Genomic DNA, 16,805 nt, shown 5'->3' with positions numbered 1-16,805 from the left:
ACTAAATAGTGAGCAATTACACTAGAGCGGACCCGCGGGACATACGCAGGAAGACCGTTGGGCCCACCTGCAGAACCAGCTTTAATATATTGAAGTAATTTTGCTACACCACTGTGCGTAATAACCTGGTCAGTAGTATCACTCGTTAGTGCCTTAGAGACTGGAGTAAATTTTCCAGAATAAGGCGGAGTGAAAACTGACTCGAATTAAGTGTTAAATGAAAAGGCCTTCTTATAATCAACATCCACCAGTACACCGTTACAATCTACTAAGTTTGGGATTCCTACGGGCGCTCTTCCTTTCGATTTTAAAAATTTTCACATTTCCTTAGAAGTGGTTTTCCAGCTTATCTCCCAAAGCATAAAAATAGTCGCGTTTGGCTACCAAATTATTAATTTATATTCCAATGCCAAGACGCTTTAAGGAGTCATAGAGAGCGATAATTGCTCTTTTTGTACCTGCATAGGAGGCGGTGTCTTTTGTTCTGATAAACAAACAAGTCTCGCGAGTCACACATGGCTTATCAGCTCGCCTTTTACAAGCCATATCTTTACTAGAGATATACTGAGCAATTAAGCTTTCAAGTATATGTGTAAACATTAACCACAACACATTACAATCTAAACTTTCACCGGCCGCAGTGAATTCACGTAAGGAAGATTTAAGCTGAGTGCAGATGGGAGTATAATCACCATTTTCATAGAAATAAACCTTTCTGGTTCCCGCACGTGCTATTCGAGAGTTAACAGGCATAAGATGTGCAAACAACGCAGTCATGGTCACTTACTCCCGGAACGCCCATAATGTCACTAGTGATGGACGGTATGTTAGTAAAAATTAAGTCGAGGATAGAAGCACCGTTACTTCATTGCCTTGCTGGCTCTGCAACTGACTCATCGGTACAGGTCATTAGCTAAAATAAATTCAGAAAAACCTACTGATAAGGCACTCGAGTCTGTCATATTGCATTCATGGTTGTCCCTCTGGATAGTGGGCATATTAAGATCACCACCTAAAGCAACATCTAGGTTATGCGAAGATAAAAAGTTTGATAGCTATTTAAAAACGTCAGGATTAGTACATGCAGGAGAACGGTAGAACGAGCCAACAGCTAAGTGAAGACCATTATCTAACTGCACATTGCACCAAACTGATTCGCCGCACTCCAGAGGCGAGGACAAAGCAGCAGATCGCAGGCAAGGATTCACAAGCATGCAGGAACACACATCATCCCTGGGTATTCCTGTCACGACGATATATTTCGAAACCAGTTGGGAAATATTCAGTGTCCAGAATAGAATCATGAAGCCAAGATTCTGCGGCAACGACAATATGTGCCTAACGGCAGATACTAGAGCTGCAAAGTCATCTATTTTATTTTTCATGCTTCGGCAGTTTACAACGAACGGTCAAGGGCTGCAGTACAGATGCAGAACAGTCTTGCCGGCCCCTAGTAGAAAGGCTGCGGCTAGTCCTGTATCTTCTTTCTAGCTATCTTTTATTAGTCTCGATAACTTGGCTATGTTTCTGGTGATAAAACGAACATTTCCAATTTACTGCCAGTTTGTCCCGCCGTAGCTTACAAGGCTTTTCCAAGGCACGAGCATACTGCAAAAGCTTCCAGCGTGCATGTCTCACTGTAAAAGATAAGTCTTCGCGAATAGCACAAAAGGTTCCCTGTAGCCTCGAGGCGCATGAAAGTACTCGCTTCCCGTGGATGGCGGTTTATCAACATCCCTCACGAGAAAAGTATATAACAGCGGTCTCTTACCGGTACTCACCTATGGGGCAAAAACGTGAAGGCTGGCTAGCAAAAATGGCGTAGCTTAAGTTGAGGACAAGTCAGAGAGCTAAGGAAAGAAAGATGAGAAATGTAATATTAAGAGAGCTGAAGCAGGTAGAGTGGGTGAGGGAACAAACGCGGCTTAGTTACATCGTAGTCGAAATCATGAGGAAGAATTGAATTTGGTCAGCACATGTAATGCGAAGGCAAGATAACCGCTAGTCCTTATGGGTAATGGTGGGGATTCAAAGAGCAGGCAAGTGTTCCAGGGGGCTCAAGTAAGTTAGGTGGGCGTATGAGATTGAGAAATTTGTGGGGAAACGGTAGACGCAGCTGGCAGAGGACAAGGTTAATTGGGCAAGCTTGGGAGAGGCCTGTGCCCTGCAGTGAGTGCAGTCAAGCTGATGGTCATGATGACTACTTTGAACTACTTAACATGTGAAACATCGTTTCGGGTGAACGCTAGGCACTAACCTGAACTCTGAAAAGAGGTGTGCCGTAGAATCCAAACTGCGGCAAATATATTGGTGTGAAAGCGAACTTTTGTGATATTTATTCAGTTATTTTTGTATTTTGTGCATGTATAAAAGTTCGGTTTATAGTTATTTCAGTCCTTCTGCTTCTTTGTAAAATCATGAAAATCAAAAACCAGATTCTAAAACAGGTATCTTTTATCACTTTCTGGAAAAATGTTTGGGAGGCAATAGAATAAGCAGACATTTTCGCGGAAATATGGAGACCTCGCGAAAAAACAAGACATGCAGATCGTGCGGCATTCGTAAAAGCAATTTCTTGATAATGTACTGATAAGGAAATCTTCGATTGTGTCTCGTGCCAACTTCTCAGGATACCTGAACAGTGCTGTGGTCTTTCCAAAAGGATTTGCCATAAGCTTCTTAGGTAAAAAGGGGCACCTGTTGTTTCAGCACTCACTCCGGTGGTCGTGGCTGCTCAATCTGCACTCGGCAGTGATAGCGGCCTAGAAGAAACTTGTAGTCAGGCCGCTGCACTTTCCTACCTTTCATTCAATATCAGCAGCAGCAGCAGCAGTCAGATGGCAGTAGCAGCAGTGCTATCGGCTCGCGTCGTCACAAACGTCCAAAGCCAGCACTTAACCATACTGGCATTTTAAAGTCGTTGATTCGAACCGCACTAACACTTCCACGTAGCCTCGAGCTCTTTTCTGCTTCAGTTTTCTCGTCGTGTGCATGGACGGATTCCCGGATAGGAGGGCAAAAAATACGTGGACAGATTTGAATATTTAGCTTTTAAATACAATCCTGCATTAAAAAACAGTTCATGAGTAGCGTGTGCATCTACATATGGTTTGGAATCTAGTAAAAATTGAACAAAACCTTGTGACCTTTCAGGGCATTATTCTGGACGCTATTATATTAAAAATAACATGGTTTATGAGACACGTGATGGTGTCTCATTGTGATTTCAGGCTACCTATAAGCATTCGCAATGCACTAACAGCTAGTACTTATCTGTACATAGTCGGCTGAAAACTGCTGCATGCAGCTTTTAACCTAGTACTAGCTACAAAGAGAGTTACTTCAAAGTAATTCTTGCAATACTGCAAGCAGTAATGCGCGTCGACCGGGAATATTGGGGCACTGCAAAACATGAAACCACAAGACCATCAACCAGGCACTAGCACTTTCACACTGCCTTCCTCTTTGTACTCCCTTCAAAATACAGGAAACGAAAGGTCTGGTGCAAGTTGAGATTGTTTTCATCGCTGTGCAGTTAACGCAAGAAAAAGGCATTAGCCAGAACGAGTCATGTTCATTTCACCATGTCCATTGTCTGTAGAGTGAGTTTCCATATTACCGAGGACTAAGTGCATTGTTAGATGTATTTACACTGAGCTGAGCTCACGGAAAAAAATTGTAACTTGAGTTCGGAGTACGGGATGAAGGATTCACGCAGAGATGGCATCCCAGTACGGCATCTCACGTCTCAGACTGTATATGTATATCTGGGTGGTGCTAAGGCACAAAGACGTTGAAGGATTGTACGTCATCGTACGTTACAATGTTGTGCTTGGCTATGGTCGTTTGACGCACTTTCGACGTGCACGCGAAACACTCTCTGTTTTCGAGCAATAGTGCGCACACCAGTTCGCGTTGGCTGGTTAACAGCGCGGAGTTGACATCGAGGCTCTCGAGGGAGAAAGGATGCTGCACTGGTTCTGAGGAGAAGCATTCTGAAACGTCGGAGATGCGTTCGACAAAGGCTACTGAAGTTCCGCGAAAAAGATGGCGATGCTCATGCGTAAAATTGGTAGCAAATACCTGTGACTGGCCACTATTAAGATGGATCAGACTGCTGGCCACGGACGCGCTTTGCGTCAGCAGTAATAAAAGGTTGGTTTCGGCGATGACGTAACCGTCCTGAAATGATTCGCTCTCAACAGTAATGAAGGCGCTTAATTGTTCGAACCGGCAGTGTGACGGTGTCCGTAGAAACTCGAAGCGTCTGGCTTGGTCGCGGTTTATCGCTGAGGGCGGCAGCATTCTCACTCGAAAACGTGACATTGTTATCGCGTAGGTCAATAATCGCCCCATATTCAGGTAGAAATCCGACACCTAAGATGAGGTCGGGCGAACAGTTGTTCAGAACAAGAGAGCAGATGAGATATGTGGACCCGCGGATTTGAACTCGGACGGTGCACATGCCGAGAGGTGCAATCAGATGACCGCCCGCAGTGCGAACGTGCGCGCCAGCCCATGGCGTGAGAACCATTTTGAATGGTGGCGAGCTGGCTGCTTAGAATCGATTGATCAGCACCAGTATATAATAACGCTCGAACGTGGCGAAGATCCACTATCACACGTATATCTAAGGAAAGCCGCTCGCGAGTTGGAGGCTCCGGAGGGGATGATCGGGCTCAGGCGTTGTTGTCTGCTGGCTTCGGCACCGGGAATTCGTCGGCGGGGTGTGTGCTTTGTAATGGCGTCAGTGCGTTAAAGGGATAGGAGAGTACGGACGTCGTAATCGTCGAGGCGCCGTCAGGTGTGAGCTTCGACGTGTCGAAGCGAATGGGTAGTGCGGAACTCGAAACCGTCGACGCGTCGTTGTGTCGCAGGGAACGGTGACCGCGGACTTCAGAACCGTCGAGGCGTTGGCATGTCGTGTCCGCGTCGATAGGGGTCCCCCGCACAACGATGTCCAGCGAGCCCAACCGCTAAGGTCGCTGGCTGCAGTTTTTCCGACGTGGGCTGGGTGACCGGCCTTACCCCGCCCGGGAAAAACTCGCGGTAGATGGTGAAGGACGACCCCTGGGGATGGTGATCGAACCTGCTGGCGACGAGACTGAAGCCAACGTTGGTCTTACGGAAATCCGCGACGGCCCGAGGTCGCTCGCCATAGCGGGGTCGAGGAGAATCGGCGGGAAACCCGGCGAGGCCTAGGCAGCGGTAGGGGCAGTGCCGATACAGGTGACCTGGTTTGCCGCAGTGAAACCATAGGGGGCGTCGGTCGGATGTGCGCCACACGTCGGATTTGTGCGAGGATGGTCGGGGAGCTTCCACGTACAGCAACACGGGCGCAGGCGGCCCCGGAACTTCAGCAGGGGCCGGAACGAAGGACTTTGAGGCCGGCGCAGGGCACCCCAGGGCTTCAGCGTATGGGAGACGACCGTCAGGCGAGACAGGAAGAGGGGATGGACGAGTCTCCTCGGCAGGAAAGGACGGCCGGAGCGCTTGCTGAACCACCTCTCTGACAAAGATCGCTATGGAGCTTGAAGCTGTTGGAGGGGTCCCGTACAGCTCGCGGAGTTCGTTGCGCAAAATCGAAAGTAGGAGATCGCGTAGCAGAGAGGCTTCGGTGCCGTGGAATGGTAACTCACTGGAAACGGTGGCGGCGGTCACGGGTCGGTCGTACGCGGAGGCTCTGTGCTGAAGGACCCTTTTGCTCGTGGAAGACTCAGTGAGAAACTCGGCTACAGTCTTCGGAGGGCTGCAGACAAGTCCAGCAAAAAGTTGCTCCTTGATGCTACGCATGAAATGGTGTACCTTTTTGTCCTCGGACATTGCAAGGTCCGCGAGCCTGAAGAGGCGTGTCATGACCTCTACATACGCTGCAACGTCTTTATTTGGAAGCTGAACGCGAGATTGCAGACCGCGTTCTGCCCGTACGCGACGATCCGAGCTGCCGTATGTTTCTAGGAGACGATGCCAGAACTCACTCCAAGAGGATAACTTGTCTTCACGGTGTTCAAACCAGGTCCGAGAACCGTCGTCTAGACTGAAGAAGGCGTTTCTGAGGTGGTCGGCGTCATTCCACTGGTTGAACTCGGCAACTCGCCCGTAGGACTGCAACCAGACTTACATGTCCTCAAAGAGGTCGCCGTGGAAGGACTTCGGGATGCGGGGGTTCTGGAGCGTGAAGTAGGGTGCGGGCGCCCGAGCCATTGGGGTGGTCGCGCCAAGCATTGGGGTCGTCGCACCAGGAATTGAGGAGGCAGCAAGTTCTCCAATGACATAGCGGATGGGTCAGGCTCGAGTGGCAAGCCTCGTATCCGGCAGCGAGCACGGTGGACGGGCGTTTTGATGGGTATAGGACCGAAGCGCCGGCTAACCGTTGGGGTACGGAACATGAGATCGATCCCACCTCCACCAAATTTGTCACAGTGTTCGTGACAAGACAGGATCCCAGCAACAGAGGGCTCGGCAGCAAGCCCCGTCCAGAGATCGTCCACGTTCTACGCATGAAGCCATATTTTGCACGGTGACCCCCCAGATACATCGAGCCTTTATTGTGTGCTTGCGTGTGCATGTGTGTGCTTGAGTGTGTGTTTTTAAAAGAGGAGGAATGCCAGGTGGCGTTTATTCAAAAAGACGTTGACGCTGGTGGAGCGCGGAGTAAAGGACGTTTAAGATCGCCGTTTCTTCCACCGAAGGACGTGCTGCGGAGCCCTCTCTTGCTGGGTCCCTGTCTTGTCACCAACACCGTGGAAGAAAAGGTTCTAAATACATGGTGAACTGCTTTTAACATGTGTCCCATCTATTTCCCACCACGATGACACGAGATTGGGGCCTCCACTCTGTGGCTCCAACGCATCAAGCCTTCCACAACCCCCGGCCCAACTGACGCCTTCGACCCTTCCCTGGCCCTTATCCGACCCTGCGCCCTCGCTCTCCTGGCGCCAACGGGAACCCCGGCACTGCAGGCACCCCGCTCTATTGGCGTATATGGCCCTCACAGCGCCCCCGGCCCTTCCTGAACCCCTCCTGGCGTACTCGGCCCTCATGGCGGCCCCGGCCCGCCCGGCACCACCGGCGCCCCTGGCTTCCCTCCGCCTCCGGCCCACCCAGAACTCCCCGCCGTCCATGCGGCCCTGACTCTCCATGCGGCCCCGACCCGTCCTGCACCCCTGCCACCACCAGCCGCCTCGGCAATCCCGGCGGCCCTGGCCCCTCTGGCGACCTCGTCCCTGTCCGCACCCCCGGCCCATCTGGAGGTCTCGGCTAACCCGGCGCCCCCGGGCCTCACGACGGCACCCGCCCTCCAAGCGGCCCCAGCCCTCCCGGCACCCCCGGTCCTCCCGGCGCCACAGGTCGTCCCGGCAAGCCCGGCCCTTGAGGCACCCCTGACTCTCCCGGCGGCCCCGACCCTCCCAATGCCCCTGGCCCTCCCAGCGGCCTCGGCCCTCCCGGTGCCTTCGCCCCTCCTGGAGCTCTCCGCCCTCCCCGCAACCCCGCCCCTCCCGACACGCCCGGACCTCCCAGTGGCCCCGATAATATCGATATGCCTGGCCCCACTGGCCCCCCTGGCTCTCTCGGGGGCACCTACGCTCCCGGCACCCCCAGCCAACCCAGCACGCCCGGCCCTCCATGCGGCCCTGACTCTCCCGGCGCCCCCGGCAATCAAGACGGCCTTGCCCTACCCTGCCGCCCCGGCCCTCAAGACGGCCTCGCCCTTCCCAGCGGCCCCGGCCCTCCCGAAACCCCCTGCCCTTCCAGCTGCCGCGGCCCTGCCAGCGCCAGCCGACCTCCTGGCGCTCCCGGTCCTCCTGGCGCCCTCAGGAGCCCTCCGGACACGCCAGGCCATCCGGGCGCCCCTGGCCCTCCTACATGCCTCGGTCCCTTCACTATTCTCGGCCCTCCAGGAAACCCGGAATCTCCAGTTGGCCCGGACTCTCCCGGCGGCCTCAGTCCTCGCAGCGCCCCTGGCCTCTGGCTCTCGCGGCGCCCCTGGCTCTCCCGGTGCCCCAGGCCCTCCTGGCACGCCAGGCCCTCCCGGTGCCCCCACCCGTCCCGGCACTCCCGGTGCTTCAGGCAGCCTCGGCCCACTCTTCACGCCCGGCCCTCCAGGCGCCCTGACTCTCACGGCGGACGCTGTCCTCCCGGCGCCCCCGCCCCTCACGGCGCCTTCGGCCTTTCCAGTGGCCGCGGCTCTCCCGGCGCCACCGGTCCTCCTGGCGCCCCCGGTCTTCCCGGTGCCCCCCAGCACCCCGGACACGCCAGGCCATCCGGGCGCTCTTGGCCCTCCTAGAGACCTCGGTCCCCTCACTACGCTCGGTCCTTCAGGAGGCCCGGATTCTCCAGATGGCCCAAACTCTCTCGGCGGCCTCGACAATCCCGGTGACCCAGACCCTCCCGACACGCCCGGCCCTCCAGGCACTCCTGTTCCTCCTAGCGGACTCGGCCCGCGCTTCACGCTCGGCCCTCCTGGCCACCCGGACTCTCCCAGTGGCCTCGGCTTTCCCAGCTCCCCTGGCATTCCTGTCGACCTCGTCTCTTTCGGCGCCCCTGGCCCTCACGAGGGTCCCGGCCCTCCCTAAGAGCCCGGCTCTCCCAGCAGACACGGTGCTCCCGGAGTCGATGCCGAAGTCGCCGGTGCGCAGACGCCGGTAAATCAGAAGGCTGCCAGAAAGGGTGGCCTATAATTATTAAAGGTGCAGTAGATCGGCCAGAATGAATGTCGCAAGAATGGCAGCGCACGGCGCTACTACAGTTAGAGCATTCCAGTCGGATGGCGTGCCTCGCAGCTCTTTAGGCTGTCTTTTCTTTGCGCTGTTGTCACAAACACTTAAAGACGTGAAGCTCATCGCGCGCTTCTACTGGTGCGTTTCTTTTGCAGCCAATATGGACACATTTACGAGAGCGCTATCGGCGGCTAATGAGAATAAGGCCTCTTATGATCATCTGTTGTCGTCGTGCCGCCAGAGCAGAAGAACCCTGGGCCTGGTAACAACCTTACGGGGAAAATAAAGGCACGGGTGTGGTATTTTACTGGTCAAGGGTTTCTGACTGGCAGGCTGAGCGGTCTGCAAAGCCGCCTGTCAGAACAAAGTGGATGGGGGAGGTGGGGGGGGGGACTGGCCCTGCGGGCATTCCCATAGTAGCAGTCATTGGCCGTGCGCGCGCTCGAGCACACTCTGCAACCTTTCGACTTTCACTTTCCAGGGATCCTGTTAATGAGTACACTGGACCCCAGGAACCTGGTTTTTAGATGAAGCCCGTTCTGCTCAAGAGCTGAAGAGCGTCAACAGTAATGACGACTGTTGTTTCACTTTACGGTCATCCACACAGTTAAGGATTGCTGTATTCTGGTTGGCACACTAAATAGCTGCAGCCCGCTGAAAATGCCACGCGGATAAATATGTTGAGGATACTCTTCTAACCACAGGTGCGCTTTCACTTCGATAAATATAGCTGCATGACTGAGTTCTGAACAGATCAACTATCCCATCGACTTGGCCATGAGGGATCATGTTCTCACAGGCATCATGGGTGTTTCGTTCCGAGGCTTCAAAGGGGCGCTCGTTAGCGGTCGGCATGGGAAAATTTGTAGCAAATCATTATGCGCACAAGGCATTGCTGTTGAAACTAAGGCCACTGAAACGCAGCAACGAGAAGACCACATATCTCTGCAACGAACGGATTGGAAAAATCTGTCAGCTGCTTCACAATGGCGCCTGCCATTTTGGGCTGGATATATGCTAGAACGCTAGAGACTAGAGACGACAAAGGAGTGGACGACATGTGTGTTATCTGTAAAACGCACGCCGAATTTCACGGTTTACAAAAGATGTTAATACTGTCACTGCTTGGACATTTTATTCACTAGCGTAGTTTCACTGCAGCAACAACTACGTAACAATGTGCCCACCTTGGGGGCTTAGTGCAGCTTTCCTTACGAAGAGAAGCTTGCCAGTTTAGCTTAATGGGCGACTGAAGATGTTGTGTGAAACGGAGCGAAATGAAGTGGGGTGTTTTTGTGATAGTATTTCATTTCGTGACATAATCCATTAATGAAGCCGCATTTCGGTCTCTCCGATGTGCACAGCATGGCCAAGGGCTGCATTGATGCCGTGTGCTACGGCACCATCACATTTACAGCGAAGAAAAGGTTGCCTGAAGGAAAAGCCCATGAAGCGTTGTTTGGCGGCGTCGGACGACGAGCGGCAGCATGTGCGCGAAGGACGGCTAGAGCTTGAAATTTCGGCAACTTTGAAGTGTTCAAGCTTTTCTGCACTTCTGCGGCGAAGCGAGGAGAAGCCTTAACATCGTTACTGTTTTAATCGTTCATTACGTCAACATTTTAAGCGACCGCGCAAAAGTTGCTGTTTAAATACACACTGCTCGCCACCGATGAGAACGTCATATCGCCAAGGAAGATGTCTGAACCAACTCTTCTACAGAGTACTGTCCTTCTGTAGCCATCGGCTAGTCTGCACTGAAGTTTCAGAATTAAGTGGATTGATGTCATTTTTTTAATGTCTTAACATCTCTGTCTTCAGTCTGGATTTCTTGCCTAACTCTTTAGCAACAGTCAAGTGTTTTTCTTTTTTCACAGTGCACGGTCAGTGGAGACAGAAAGACATTAAATTTCGCAGAACCAGACAACCAAGCTGTAAATGGCTTATGACATTTTTATTTTCTCTTCTTTTGCCTTGGAAGTGAACCTTAGAGTGAATCATTCTCCTCTCCTTATTCCATTGACAGTTCCATCAGGTAAACTGAAACGCATGTTATAAAGCATTCAGGGGTAAAATGAAACGCATGTTATGAATCATTCAGACATACACAATTTCTATCTTAAAATTTAGATTAACAATTCAATTTGGCACACGGATTGCAAACAGCAGCACAGCACGAAGGATGGCGACTTCAGCGCCATGGGCGCCAAGTGACAGTCTGCAGACAAGCCTGGCAAGGTATTCGGTGACCATGGCATAGCCGCTAGGAATAGCAGATGGGAGGTGTTACAAGAGTTCGCAGAGAAACAATTTATGGATGAAGAAATCTTGTTTTCGCAAACGACAGAACTGGAAGTCGACGTGTACGGGCTCCAACGGTGAGACCTAAAATGAAATATTATAATCTGCGCTCACCCTGGCATCGTGCAGGATGTGGAGGACCTCCAAAAGGTGCGTTGTGGCGACCACACGATGGTAAGGTCTCGATTGAGCCTAGTCTTCGCATGGAAATTAACAATCTAGAGAGGTGGAAGCCGCTCAGCTTTTTAGCGGAAAGGGGCAAAGAAAAATTCAGTTTCTGGCTGCAGATCACCAAGCATCCGCACAGGTGCGATCCGCTTTTCTGCGCATGCGCGAATATACGGCAATATTTTTGAGAACGGGCAAGTCAAAATCCGCCATTCACATTGCCTATGCGGCGCAATTCATTCATACTACGTAATTATTCCAATCTGTTTTTTTTGCTGATACTTTCTCTTGTCTTTTTTTGGTCACCATGTTTAAACGGCACGAAAATTCTCATATGCACTTGTGGGGAACTTACCTTTTTGGTAGCATTCCGGGGTGCTTTTTAGGCAAAATGATCGCTTCAACCAGTCTCCCCAAATATAGTTTCCGCCCTTATTTTTTTATGTCCCTACAACTATCTGTGCGCAAAAGAATGCTCTGCCAGTGCGTGTTCCCTTTTATTATCATGCATTTCAAATATTTCGGATAAAAATTAAGAAGCTTCGACACCAGCCAGAAGGCGCAACCGGAAATGGCTGCGCTGCACTGCTACGCATGCGTAGAGCACAAGATCACACGTCGAGGAATGTCCGGTCTGCAGAACAGATATTCGGCTCACAGCTATTACTACGGAGTGCGCAGTATAAGAAGATGGCAGGAAGGTTTGACAAGATGCCGGACAACTCCCCCCGGGAGACGCAAGATGTGATTAAGAAACGCCAAGGCATTAAAGCCCCTTAGACAAAGGACAGAACTGAACTGGCAGCATACTCTAAAGAAGGCAGCCTAAAACCCAAAAGAAAAACTAGGTACAGACAAAAATCAGCCGCTGGCGTTAAAACACACGTACAGCGCAAAATTAGATAATCAATTTAACCGAAGAGTTCTGCACAGATCTATACAGAAGTCAATGCAATCAGGAGTTTATTGAGAGAGGCAGGAGTGCACAGCAAAGAGGCATCCCTCCTATAACGAAAGAGGAACTAAAGCAAGTCTTAGGAGCAATGCAAAGCGGGAAAGCAGCTGGTGAGGAAAAGGTAAACAGACTGTGTTTTGAAGAGGATGCAGGGGAAATTGTGCTGGAAAAATTAACCACCCTGTATACGCAATTTTTTGTGACCTCCAGAGTATCAGAAGCTTAGACGAACGATAGCATCATCTTCATTGATAAGAGCGAGGACGTCAAGGGCTTATTCGTATTTAGTCTGATATATCACACAAGGCAAAACCATTAGCTTGGCACCAGTTTACCCTCTTCTTTTTGGCCTGCTCACTGAACCCTGGCCTATACCCCGTCGTTGGTATTTGCCATAACCTAAGGCAACAACAACAAGCGCTTGGAAAATTATACATCGATCAGCTTACTTCCCGTTGCCTAAAATGTATTTACTAAGGCAATCACTAGTAGAGTCAGGACAACCTTACACTTCAATCAACCAAATGATCAGGAAGGATTCTGTAAAGGCAGCTGTAAAATGGACTATAGATGCTTTGTCAATTAAGTGCGGAAAATATAACCAAATGCGGAAAATATAACCAACTCCTATAGATTTCCTTCATAGATAACGACAAAGCATTTAACTTAGTCGAACCCTCACCAGTCATGCAGGCATTACGGAATCGGGGTGTACGTAAAACTTATGTAAAAATACAGGAAAATAGTTATGACGGCTGGAACCACCATAGGCCTTCACAATTTCAGCATATTATGATTAGTGGCATGCTTGCATTTCCCTCATTCTGTTGATGATGGAGCTCACTGTGAACAGAACACGCGTACGGGGTTCAAAACGTCTCTTCTTTGCCTTCATTTCACTCGATCACCATGCCTGATCAGATGGATTTCTGTCGAAGTCTCGACAACGTTCTGAGGCAGCTTTATAGCACGTTTAAAACATTTACTGCTAAACACTACTACGTGACATTTTATGTCCGCATCATGTAGCCAGCATCGAGAACTGTTCTATTGCGTTTAATCGGTTTCCTGCACACTGCATCATTCTCGAAATTGAGAAGACAGACGAGGCTCCCAGTAGAGGACTCCACTACTGGAATCACTGATAATTATTCTCTACAAAAGCCGACGGGTTGAGGGGACAAAGATGCATATCAGAGGCTTCCGCATTGACTACCTCATGCTCTGGAAACTACACCATCGGCTTTACTTGAAGGTTGCTTCTACGAACATCGATCGACACCGCTTGGTACAAATCAACTCGTTCTGAAATAACTGTGGTTCAGTATAAAACTCTCGGGAGCGCTCTTTCGGGCTGTCCGGTATGTCCAGTGTTTCACTGAAGACTTTCAGTAGCTCCTAAAAAATGATTTTTCTTCCATATGGTGTCCTCGTCAGTGACGGGCATTAGGAAACATCCAGAACTGCCCCAACAAATCTGTTGACTGAAATCTACCAGTTAACGTTTTACCTATTGCATTTTCCTGCTCGCCATTATGAACAGCGGTAGCGTTTTGTTGAATTTCGTTAAAACGATTCTAATCTTTGCTGCAGCCCAACGAACTTTATATCTTTGTCCCAGCGAAAACATCTGGCGTTCATTTTTCACTAGTTTGAAAGGATTGTGATAACTTTCAATTCAAAATAATCAGGTTAATGGCGCAAAAATCGTTTCATATGCATTTCATGAGCATTCCAGGTCTAGGCACATGCAAGACAACAATTTCTTACCCACATGCGATGTATCGTTACTGCGTCTGCAAGATCTTACTACTTCCATATGGAGCATAAGAGTGCTCTGGCAAGCTTCCGCCCTCATCATTCTTTGACGTTCCATGTCACACTCGCTGTAATACGGGACGTAGTTATGCTCGATTTCCTCGACGGCTTCAGCAGCGGATCTAGCAGACGTCAGGCGAGCCACACGAAGCAGCAGCAGCAGCAGGCTAGCCGCTATAGCATGAAACTTGCTTGTATCGCAGTTATCACCTCAACCAGCACCTTGGCATTGACCAACGATCCTGAGTAATGACACCTTTTTGGACATTCATCTATCCCAGCGCTTGTTATGAACGTAAACAAACAGTACTAGAGCGGAATCATGCTCGTGTCTCGTGAATGTTTTTTCTCTGCGACCGAACTCCCGACGACACGGTCGGCAAACTGGTTTTGTCGACGTCGCGGGCGTCAAACATGTCGCACTACGAAGACATCTGGTCGTCGGACGCATTGGTGTCATTGTCGGCCTAGTGTGACAGCTTGGTCTGCCACAGACAAGGTCTGCCGACCGGGTTGGCCGATCTTTGGTGTCTGTCGGTCGGCGTCGGCGGGGTGTCGGGCTAGTGTGACAGGGTCCTAAGGGGCAAGACGGAAGACACTTTATCTGTCATGTATCAGCGTCGTAGCCTGGTGGCAAAATCTGAACTACTCGCAAGATGGCGGCAGTAGAACCGACAACTTGTTCATGTGGTTTTTCAGCACGGCCAACCCTGAAGTGCAAGAACACCAATCGTCATTGCTGTTGACGCCATTTACTAGAACGGCCTGTACCTGAACCCAGTAGGTTTCTGGGGTCCAGTCTGCCCACAAACAAGACCCCTGGTAAGTGCAAGTCGAAACGCTGTCCAGTCATCTCGAGCTCGCGCTGACCCACAGTCAGCCATTATGGCACCGCCTGCAGGCCTACTACCCCCCCCCCCCCCATTCCAATTTTCTCGTGAGAGGGCGCTTTGCGGGCCACTCAGCCAGTCGGACAGAAACTCTAGACCGGTAGGAGACCACCCATGGTGCCTTTTTTGACACGAAGTTGTTTCCAGGCCCAGGCCGATCACAAGATGCCTTGATCGGAGCAGCGACCGCTAGTGCTCTCGTAAAAGTGTACGTTTTAAAACTAGCAGCCACATAAACGCGCGAGTGGATGCGCGCGGTGCTCTTCACGTTTAAGGGGTTTGTGACAACTGCACAAAGAAAAGACAGCGTGCACGTTCGGAACGCGAAAATTACAGTTAATCCTAATTACTCTGGAGCCTAAGCAAACAGCCATCAACTGAAGGGTGTACTTCGTAGTTTACAGTGCGAAAGGCTCAGTCCAGCCCTCGGTGCCTGACTGCGCTTCTAATCAGCGAGGAAATTGACGTTTTTCGCGATTTAGGCGTACCGAAAACTTTTGTTGGCACCTGTACGGAACTGTGATACCAACGCGTTTAAGATGACGACATCCGGCCATCCGGATGGCAGGCGCAAACAGCGGTTGCGCCGTGCGCTGACAGAGTCACATTTATTCCAGGCAATGGACCGTGCCCCTAGTAACCCCACCTATCCGGCTTCCTCCTAATTCGGTGGCTTCTGCGCAGCGCAGGCGGTGGCGGTGAGTCCGGGGGCGCCGTGAGTACCGAGGGCTCCTGGTCGGCTGCGTGAGCTGGGTGGGCCGGGGGCGGCGGGAGGGCTGGGGGCGCCGGGAGAGTCGGGTGTGCCGGGAGGGCCGGCGGGGCTGGAGGTGCCTTGATGGCCAGCGGCGCCGTGTCTGCCGGGGATGCCTTGAGGGCCGCGGGCACCAGGGAGGCTGGATGGGCGGGGGATGACAGGAGAACCGGGTGCACCTGAGGCGTCGGGTGTGTCGTGGGCGCCAGGACATCCGGAGGTGCCGTCGCAGTTTTGCTAGGGAGAGGGATGGTACATATCTTAACAGTAGTGGTACATGTACACAGAAACTGCTGGCGCCCTTAGACCGTGACCCGTTTGCGGTGTGACACGTCGTACTGCAATGCCATCTGTGCTTGAATTTGTATCCCGTACTTCCAAGTAAAGCTGAAATTTATTCCGTGAGCTAAGTTAAGTCTGAAAAGGAACGCTTAGCATTGTGTACCGGCATCCAGGATTAAACTTGCTGAGCTGAAGTTTCACGGGTATTGCACTCGAAACAAAAACTAGCCCAAAAAGGGAGTAAGCTATCATCAGGCGTGCTTCTGTTTACGGCAATATATTCTGCCCAACTCCTGGGGCAATATTTCTATCACTAAAACTACGGAAAAAACACTAGGTTGGGAACGCAAACAAATTCCCTCTTCCAACTACGAGATAAGATGATTTTAACCGACGTGTCAATCTTCTCTATATCCTAATCTGAAGACCTCCGGTGCTGCTTTTATACGCCTCCTCCCACTGCAGTAACCCAAGCACCGTTGTATCGTTTGGAACGCGAGCTCGCAGATGATATCGCCTCCGACGCCGTCCGCAGAGTTGACAGTTGACACGAACGTTCTAATTCAGGGCTTTGTCTGGCATTAGCGTCGCTAGGCGCTGGCGGCTGGATGTTTTCGACGGCTGATGAAAGCGGGAGACCTGCTGGCACTTAAAATGGTGGACCTACCGGCCAACGCTCAGCGTCGATAATCAGTACAAGCACCGCGCTCGAGCGGTGGTGCGGGTGGCGGTGCCTCAGAGAGAACCCACGACGTGCGCCAACCTCAAACGCCGGTCAAGACAGCCGCTGGGTGCAACCGCTTTGGCCATGGCGCATCACCAGCTTCCCGAGTGTGACGACCACAATGACAAATCGAGGGCGTATCTTACGAAAGTTGAAGCCTTCTTCGAAGCAACGGAAATATGCGGTTGAATTGAGAAGA

The sequence above is a fragment of the Amblyomma americanum genome, chromosome 1 (genome assembly GCF_052857255.1).
Source record: "Amblyomma americanum isolate KBUSLIRL-KWMA chromosome 1, ASM5285725v1, whole genome shotgun sequence".
NCBI lineage: Eukaryota > Metazoa > Arthropoda > Arachnida > Ixodida > Ixodidae > Amblyomma > Amblyomma americanum.
This window is presented reverse-complemented; position numbering follows the sequence as displayed.